Below are 9,209 nucleotides of genomic sequence, written 5' to 3' on the forward strand. Positions count from 1 at the left end.
GTCACCTGCAAAGGGCAGTTCTGGGCACTACCTGTAGAATGGGTCCCCGAGAAGATTGCAGTCTGCAGAGTTGCCCCTAGAACAAGGAGGGGGCTGGAACTCGGGAGATGGGGTGGTTACAAGCCAGCAGGAGTGAGGCACCTGGTGAGGCTGGCTGTCCAGTAGTCCCCCAACATCATGCCAAATGGCTGTTGACCTTGCAAATACAACAGCCGGCCATTTTACCAGAAAAAACGGGTTTGTTCTGGAATGGCAGAGGAGTTGCACTTCGGGGTATGCAGGCTGTGGCGAAACCGCGGGCAGGCAGGTCCGGAGACCAAAGGAGAGGAACACGGTAGAGAAAAGGCAGGGGGTTGGGTGGGGCTGGTCTGAGTGGCGGTCCACCGGGGGCAGCGGGCATTGGGGCTGGTGGCGCTTTCTCACTGGCTGGCTGGTACCAGGCCGGAAGGGCTTCCTCCTCCTGCCGGTCCGGTGGGGGGACGGAGGGCAGGTGGGTGCGGTGCCCACTGGCTGGAGGCTCCGTGTGGATGAAGTAGCCTTCACTCAGGCTCCCATCTTCCTCTTCTGATGAAGATTTTTCCTTAAAAGCATCACTGATCAAGAGTTACTAGTGTGTCATTTGTGTCCCTCAGTGCCAGGAAAGACCTTTCCCACGTGGTGGGTCCCACATCGGAGGGAAAGCGCATAGCGGTGAGAAACATTTAAGGCCGCATTTGAATAGTGAGGAAGGTTCGGAGGAAGGACTCAGGGGTTTCCCATCCGAGGTCCGCTTCCTGCTGAGGTCGCTCCTGTCGGAAATCATCTCCAAGCAGTGAGCTGGCGTCACCTAAATGGTTTCTACAAAGGTTTGACAAGCACCGGGAAGAAACAATGATTACGCAGGGCTGGTGAGCAGCACCTGGCAGGGGCCCTTCCAACAAGGTCGAAGAGACCTTCTGGAGTGTCTTTTGCAGTCGACGGAACGTCTGGTTGCAGGTGGTGACCTTCGCTCTCTGCATCTCATGGGCGCGTGCCGTGGAAAGATGGTTCTGCTCACGAGCACGGGTTCTCAGTAGACAGGGTTCAGCCTTTGCGGTACTGGGGTACCTGCTCTTACCAGCTGTGGATCGGAGCGGGCAGGAGCCAGGTGCACCCTTGCCCTGTAAACTACCCCAGAGGGGGTGGAGCTGAGATTTAGAAGGGCCGATAGTAGTGCTTTTGGCTGGGGTACTGGAAGCATCTTCGCCAATTTTGCCAGTTGGGTTTTTTTTTTTTTAACTTTTTAAATGTTTATTTTTCAGAGTGAGCAAGTGAGCGTGAGTGGGGGAGGGGCAGAGAGAGGGAGACAGAGGATCTGAAGTTGGCTCCACGCTGACAGCCCGATGCGGGGCTCAAACTCACGAACCTCGAGGTCATGCCATGAGCGGACGTCAGATGCTTCCCGGACTGAGCCACCCAGGTGCCCCTGCCAGTCGAGTCTAAATAATGCCGTGTGTTTTCCTAGCCCTGAGGGCTGGGGGTGGGAAGCACAGTGCTTTAGAACCGGCTCAACAGCACAGACCTGTTGAGTCACCTGAACTGTGACACGGGTTTTCCAGTGACTGGAGTTCAAGGAGGTTTCCCCAGGTAGGGATGGAATTTTCTATTAGGACTTTTGCTGTTACCCGTCTACAAGGGAAAGCCTCAGTCCAGGAGGAAACCTACAACCCACAACTAAATCCTATTTCTATCAGCTCCACGGGGGGAGCTGATTAAAACCCACTTGCCAGACCCCAAATGGTCCATTGAGCAATTAAAACGCCTGAGGGTGCTGAGGGCAGGTTTCCCAGGACTATTTGGAGCAGGTGGGACGAGCAGGGCGGCAGCATTCTGTGGCCTTGCTGATGTTCTCCTGTCGGCGTTAGTGTATAAAGTCTGTCATTTAACCAGCAGACCAGTGACGGCACGCACAGTGGTCGGGGATGGGAGTTTTAGAGTCTCTGGCGGGACTGGATGGGTCTTTGGTCCCAGCTAGAGTTCTCTCATATTGAACCAACACACTTCCAATATTGTTTGGCTCTCTTTGGGGCCGACTGGTGGGCATTTGTTGTTGATTTTTCTAGGTGGTCATTTGGGGGACCACAACGGAGGTCTGGTTGTTGGTTTCTTTGAGAGCAGCGTCTTTGGTGGCACTGTCAGTGAGGTGGTTCCCTTCGCCTCCAGAGTCAAGTCTGAAGTGCCCAGAGACCTTAATAATAGAGCCACTGGCGAAAGTGAGGCATCTGATACAGTTAGGGCCATTTTCAATTTTATTCCCATTAGAGGTGAGGAAACCTTCCTGAACATCCCAAAGTCCTGGGCTCCCTGTACCGACAGCAGGTACAGATGTTTGTGGTTTGGCCCTTGGCTAAGGTGCAAGCCTGAGAGCATCTAACTCAGGCAGAGTTGGGCTGAAGTAATCCATGAAGTGGTAACTACGGTAAGTGTGGTTACCGCCTGTCACCGTCCAGAGTTGTTCTGGTGCTAGTGACTCTCTTCCTTATGCGGCTCTCACAAGCCCCGCCTTTATACCTGGAAGACGGTGCATCCTAATCCCCTTCACCTAGTTCATCCGTCCCCACCCCCTCCCTTCTGGCAACCACCGCTTGTAAATTAGTGCTGTCATAAACACAGGGGAGCAAACGTCCTTTCAAATGACTATTTCCATCTTCTTCGGATAAATACCTCAGAGTGGAACCGCGGGATCATACTGTAGTTCTGTTTTTAACTGAGGAACCTCCATACGGTTTTCCAGAGTGGCTGCACCGGTTTGCATTCCCACCAGCAGGGCAAGAGGGTCTCCTTTCTCCGCATCCTCGCCAACACCTGTTGTTTCCTATGTGGTTGACTTTAAAGCCGTTCTGACAGGTGCGAGCTGACACCTCGTTGTGGTTTGGATCGGCATTTCCCTGACGGTTAGCGCCGGTGAGCTGCTTTTTGTGTGTCTGTTGGCCATCCGTAGGTCTTCTTGGAAAACTGTCTATTCAGGTTTTCTGCCCACTTAAAAAAATGGGATTGGTTTTTTTGATACTGAGTTTTAAGAATTAAAAAAAATTGTTTTAATGTTTATTTTTGAAAGAGAGAGCATGAGCAGGAGGTGGGGGACAGAGAGAGAGGGAGACACAGAATCCAAAGCAGGCTCCAGGCTCTGAGCTGTCAGCACAGAGCCCAATGTGGGGCTTGAACCCATGAACCGGGAGATCATGTCCTGAGCCGAAGTTGGACGTTTAACCAACTGAGCCACCCAGGTGCCCCCATGAATTCTTTGTATATTTTTAATGTTAACCCCTTATCAGATATAGTATTTACAAATAGCTTCTCTCATTCAGTATGTCACTTTTTTGTTTTGTTGATGGTTTACTTTGCTGTGCAAAAGCTTTTTAGTTTGATGTAGTTTCATTTATTTTTGCTTTTGTTGTCCTTGCCTGAGGAGACAGATCCAAAAAACTATTGCTCAGACTAATATCAAAGAGCTTGCTGCCTTTTTTCTTCTAGGATTTTTATGGTTTCAGGTGTTCTGTTTAGGTCTTTAATCCATTTAAAGTTTGTTTTTGTGCGTGGTGTAAGAACGTGGTCCAGTTTCACTCTTTTGCATGCAGCTGTCCAGTTCTCCCAGCACCATTTCTTGAAGAGACTGTCTTTTCTTCACTGGATATTCCTGCCTCCTTGGTCATAGATTAGTTGACCATGTAAGTGTGGGTTTATTTCTGAGCTCAGTGTTTTGTCCCATTGGTCTATGTGTGTTTTTGTGCCAGTGCCATACCGTATTGATTACCACAGCTTTGTAGTATACTTTGAAACCAGGGAGCAAGATTCTAGTTTTGTTCTTTTTCAAGATTTCTTTGGCTATGCATGATCTTTTGTGGTTCCGTATAAATATAGGATTATTTGTTCTAATTCCGTGATAAATGCCATTGGTATCTTGACACAGATTCCATTGAATCTGTAGGTTGCTTTGGGTGGTATGGACATTTTAACATCAGCTTTTCCAATTTACAAGCATAGTTTATTTTTCCATCTTCTGTGTCCTCTTTAATTTATTTCATTAATGTCTTATAGTTTTCAGAGTACAGTTCTTTCACCTCCTTGGCTAAATTTATTTTTAGGTGCTATTTTATTCTTTTTGATGAAGTTGTGAGATTTTTTTTTTCTAAATTTTTAATATATTTTTTATAAGTTTTTTTTTTGATGTTTATTTTTGAGAGAGACGGAACGTGGTGGGGGAGGGGCAGAGAGAAGGAGACACGGAATCTGAAGCAGGCTCTAGGCTCTGAGCTATCAGCACAGAGCCTAACTTGGGCTCAAACCCACAAACCATGAGATCATGACCTGAGCCAAAGTCGGATGCTCAACCGACTGAGCCACCCAGGTGCCCCCAACTTTTAAATATTTAATTGAATTATAGTTGATATACAATATTATATTTGTTATATAACATAGTGACTTAACAATTATATGCATTACAACATGTTCACCATAAGTGTAGTTACTATCTGCCACCATACGAACGTATTACAATATTATTGACTATATTCCCTATGCTGTACTTTTCATCCCTGTGATTTATTTTATAATCGAAAGTGTTTTTTTAAAGACTTTTAAAGTAATCTCTACTTTTGAAATGGGGATTGAACTCACAACCCTGAGATCAAGAGTCACGTACTCTACTGACTGAACCAGCCTGGTGCCCCTATAATTGGAAGTTGTGCTTTCAATCCCCTTCACCAATTTCATCCATCTCTCTTCTCCCTTTCCCTCTGGCAAGCTACCTGTTTGTTCTTTGTGTCTATGAGTCTGTTTGTTCATTTGTTTTTACTTTTAGATTCTATATACAAGGAAAATATATGGTATTTCTCTTACTCTGATTTATCTCTCACAGCATTATACCCTCTAGTTCCATCAATGTTGCTGCAAATGGCAAGATTTCGTTCTTTTTATGGCTGAGTAATATTCCATTGTTTATACACACCAGATCTTCTTTATCCATTCATCTATTTAATTTTTTTAATGTTTATTTATATTTGAGAGAGAGAGCATGCACAAGTTGGGGAGGGGCAGAGAGAGAGGGAGACACAGAATGTGAAGTGGGCTCCAGGCTCAGGGCTGTCAGCACGGAGCCCGATGCGGGGCTCGAACTCACAAACTGCGAGATCATGACCTGAGCTGAAGTTGGACGCTTAACCGATTGAGCCACCCAGGCGCCCCTCCACTCATCTATTGATGGACACTTGGGCTGCTTCCACATCTTGGCTGTTGTAAATGATGCTGCATAAATCATACAGGAGCATAGTTCTTTTCAAAATTAATGGTTTCATTTTCTTTGGGTAAGTACCCAGAAATGGGATTAGTAGATTAATGGTATTTCTAGTTTTAATTTTTTTGAAAAGCCTCCATATTGTATTCCATAGTGACTACACCAAGTTACATTTCCACCAGCAGTGCATGAGGGTTTCCTTTTTTCCACATCCTTACCAACACTTGTTTTTTCTTGTCATTTTCATACTAGCCATTCTGCTACGTGTGAAATGGATATCCCATTGCAGTTTGGGGTTGACATTTCTCTAATGGTTAGTGGTGCTAGGCATCTTTGCATGTATCTGTTGGCCATCTGTATGTCTTCTTGGAAAAATGTTTAGGTCCTCTGCCCATTTTTTAATTGGATTGTGTGTGTGTGTGTGTGTGTACACATACATACGTACATGCACTGAGTTGTATGAGTTCTTTATGTATTTTGGATGTTAATCCCTTATCAGATACATAATTTGCAAATAGCTTCTCCCAATCAGTAATTGCCTTTTTATTTTGTTGATGGTTTACTTTGCTGTGCAAAACCTTTCTAGTTTCATGTAGTCCCAATTGTTTATTTTTGCTCTTGTCTCTCTTGCCTAGGGGGAGAGAGCCAGAAAAATATTGCTGAGGCTGATGTCCAAGAATTTGCTGCCTATGTTTTCTTTTAGGATTTCTGTGGTTCTGGGTCTCACATTTAGATCTCCAATCCATTTTGAGTTTATTCTTGTGTGTGGCATAGAGACAGTGGTCTAGTTTCTTTGTATGTAGCTGTCCACTTTTCCCAGCACCATTTATTGAAGAGGCCATCTTTCCCTCGTTATATTCCTGCCTCTTTTGTCATATGTGCATGGGCTTATTTCTGGTTTTATCATTTTGTTCCATTGATCTTTTTTTTTTTTTTTTTTTTTTTTTTTGCAAATACCATACTGTTTTGATCACTGCAGTTTTGTAGTATGGTTTCAAATCTGGAATTGTGATACTCCCAGCTTGGTTATTCTTTCTCAAGATTGCTTTGGCTATTTGGGGCCTTGTGGTTCCATTCAAATTTTAGGATTACTTGTTCTACTTGTGTGCAAAATACTGTTGGCATTTTGATAGGGATTTCACTGGTTCTATAGATTGCTTGGGTAGTATGGACATTTTAACAGTATTAATTTTTTCGATCCATGAGCATGATATATCTTTCCCTTTATTTGTGTTGTCTTCAATTTATCTTATCAGTGTCTTACTGTTTTCAGAGTACAGTTAATTCGTCTCTTTGGTTAAATATATTCCTGGGTATCTTGTTCTTCTCATCAATTGCATATGAGATTGTTTTCTTAATCTCTCTTTCTGCTAGTTTGTTATTAGTGTATAAAAACACAACAGGTGCCTGGGTGGCTCAATTGGTTAAGCATCTGACTCTGGATTTTGGCTCAGGTCATGATCTCATGGTTTGTGAGTTCAAACCCTGTGTTGGGCTCTGTGCTGGCAGTGTGGAGCCTGCTTGTGATTCTCCTTTTCAAAGCAAATAAACTTAAAAATGTTTAAAGAAACACAACAGATTTTTAATATTTTATATTCTGCAACTTTACTGAATTCATCTATTCTTATTTTTAAAATTTTTTAAATGTTTTATTATTTTTTTTTTTAGAGAGAGAGAGAGAGAGAGAATGAATGAATGAATGAATGAGTGGGTAGGAGCAGGGAGAGAGCAAGACACAGATTCCGAAACAGGCTGTAGGCTCTGAGCTGTCAGCACAGAGCCTGATGCAGGGCTTGAACTCTGGAATGAGATCTTGACCTAGGCTGAAGTCGGACACTCAACCAACTGAGCCACCCAGGCGCCCCATGAATTCATTTATTCTAATAATATTTCGGTGAAGTCTTAAAGTTTTCTGATATGTTACATGTCATCTGCAGCTAGTGATACTTCCAGTTCTTTTTTTTAAGTATCATTTTGGATGCCTTATATTTCCTTTTCTTGTTTGATTGCTGTGGCTAGGAATTCCAGTACCATGTTGAATAAAAGTGGTGAGTTCATATCATTGTCTTGTTCCTGATCTTAGAGGAAAAACTTGGAGCTTTTCACCAGTGAATTTTATGTTAGCTGTGGGTTTTTCATATAAGGCCTTTATTATGTTAAGGTATGTTCCCTCTACAACTACTTTGTTGAGAGTTTTTATCATGAGTAGATGTTGAATTTTGTCAAAAATGCCTTTTTTGCATCTATTGAGATGATCATACGACTTTTATCCTTAATCTTGTTAATGTGGTATATCATGCTGATTGTGCAGATTTTGAATCATCTTTGTATCTTTGGAATAAATCCTACTTGATTGTGGTGAATGACCCTTTTAATGTATTAAATTTGGTTTGCTAATATTTTGTCAAGGAGTTTTGTATCTATGTTCATCAGCGTTATTGGCCTTTAATTTTCTTTTCTTTCTTTCTTTCTTTCTTTTCTTTTTTTTTCTTTTGTAGTATCTTTGCCTGGTTTTGGTATCTGGGTAGTGCTGGCCTCAGAATGAATTTGGAAGCATTCCTCTCTCTTCTACTTTTTGGAACAGTTTGAGAATAGGTATTAACTCTTTTAATGTTTGGTGGAATTCATCTGTGAATCCATATGGTTCAGGACTTTTGGGGAGTTTTTAAAAGTCATTGTTATGAATTCAATTTAATTACTAGTAATCAGTGTGTTCAGATTTTCTCTTTCTTCCTGATTCAGTCTTGGAAGATTGTATGTTTCTAGGAATTTATCCATTTTTTAAAGGTTGTTCAGTTTGTTGGTGTGTAATTTTTCTTTTTTTAAAATCTTATTTTAATTTACATCCAAGTTAGCATATAGTGCAATAATGATTTCAGGAGTAGATTCCAGTGATTCATCCCCTATGTATAACACCCAGTGCTCATCCCAACAAGCGTCTTCCTTAATGCCCCTTACCCATTTAGCCCATCCCCCCACCCACGACCCCTCCAGCAATCCTCAGTTTATTCTATGTATTGAAGAGTCTCTTATGTTTTGTCCCCCTCCTTGTTTTCATGTTTTTGCTTCCCTTCCTTTTTGTTCATCTGTTTTGTATTTTAAATTCCACATATGAGTAAAGTCATATATTTGTCTTTCTCTGACTAATTTCACTTAGCATAATACCTTCTAGTTCCATCCATGTAGTTGCAAATGGCAAGATTTCATTCTTTTTGATTGCCGAGTAATACTCCATCATATATATATATATATATATATATATATATATATATACATATATATATACGTATATATATGTATATATATGTATACACACACACACACATATATACATACACACCACATCTTCTTGATCTATTTATCTGTTGATGGACATTTGGGCTCTTTCCATACTTTGGCTATTGTCAATAGGGCTGCTATATATATACATTGGGGTGCATGTGCCCCTTCAAAACAGCACATCTGTATCCCTTGGATAAATACCTAGTAGTGCAATTGCTGGGTTGTAGGGTAGTTCTATTTGTAATTTTTTGAGGAACCTCCACACTGGTTTCCAGAGTGGCTGCACCGGTTTGCATTCCCACCAGCAGTGCAAAAGAGTTCCTCTTTCTCTGCATTCTTGCCAACATCTGTTGTTGCCTGGGTTGTTAATGTTAGCCATCTGATAAGTGTGAGGTGGTATCTCATTGTGGTTTTAATTTGTATTTCCCTGATGAGTGATATTGAGCATTTTGTCATGTGTCTGTTAGCCATCTGGATGTCTTCTTTGGAAAAGTGTCTATTCATGTCTTTTGCCCATTTCTTCCCTGGATTATTTGTTTTTTTGGGTGTTGAGTTTGAGAAGTTCTTTGTAGATTTTGGGTACTAACCCTTTATCTGATAGGTCATTTGCAAATACCTTCTCCCATTCCATCAATTGCCTTTTAGTTTTGTTCATTGTTTCTTTCACTGTGTAGAA

The sequence above is a fragment of the Acinonyx jubatus genome, chromosome B3 (genome assembly GCF_027475565.1).
Source record: "Acinonyx jubatus isolate Ajub_Pintada_27869175 chromosome B3, VMU_Ajub_asm_v1.0, whole genome shotgun sequence".
In the NCBI taxonomy this organism is placed as follows: Eukaryota; Metazoa; Chordata; class Mammalia; order Carnivora; family Felidae; genus Acinonyx; species Acinonyx jubatus.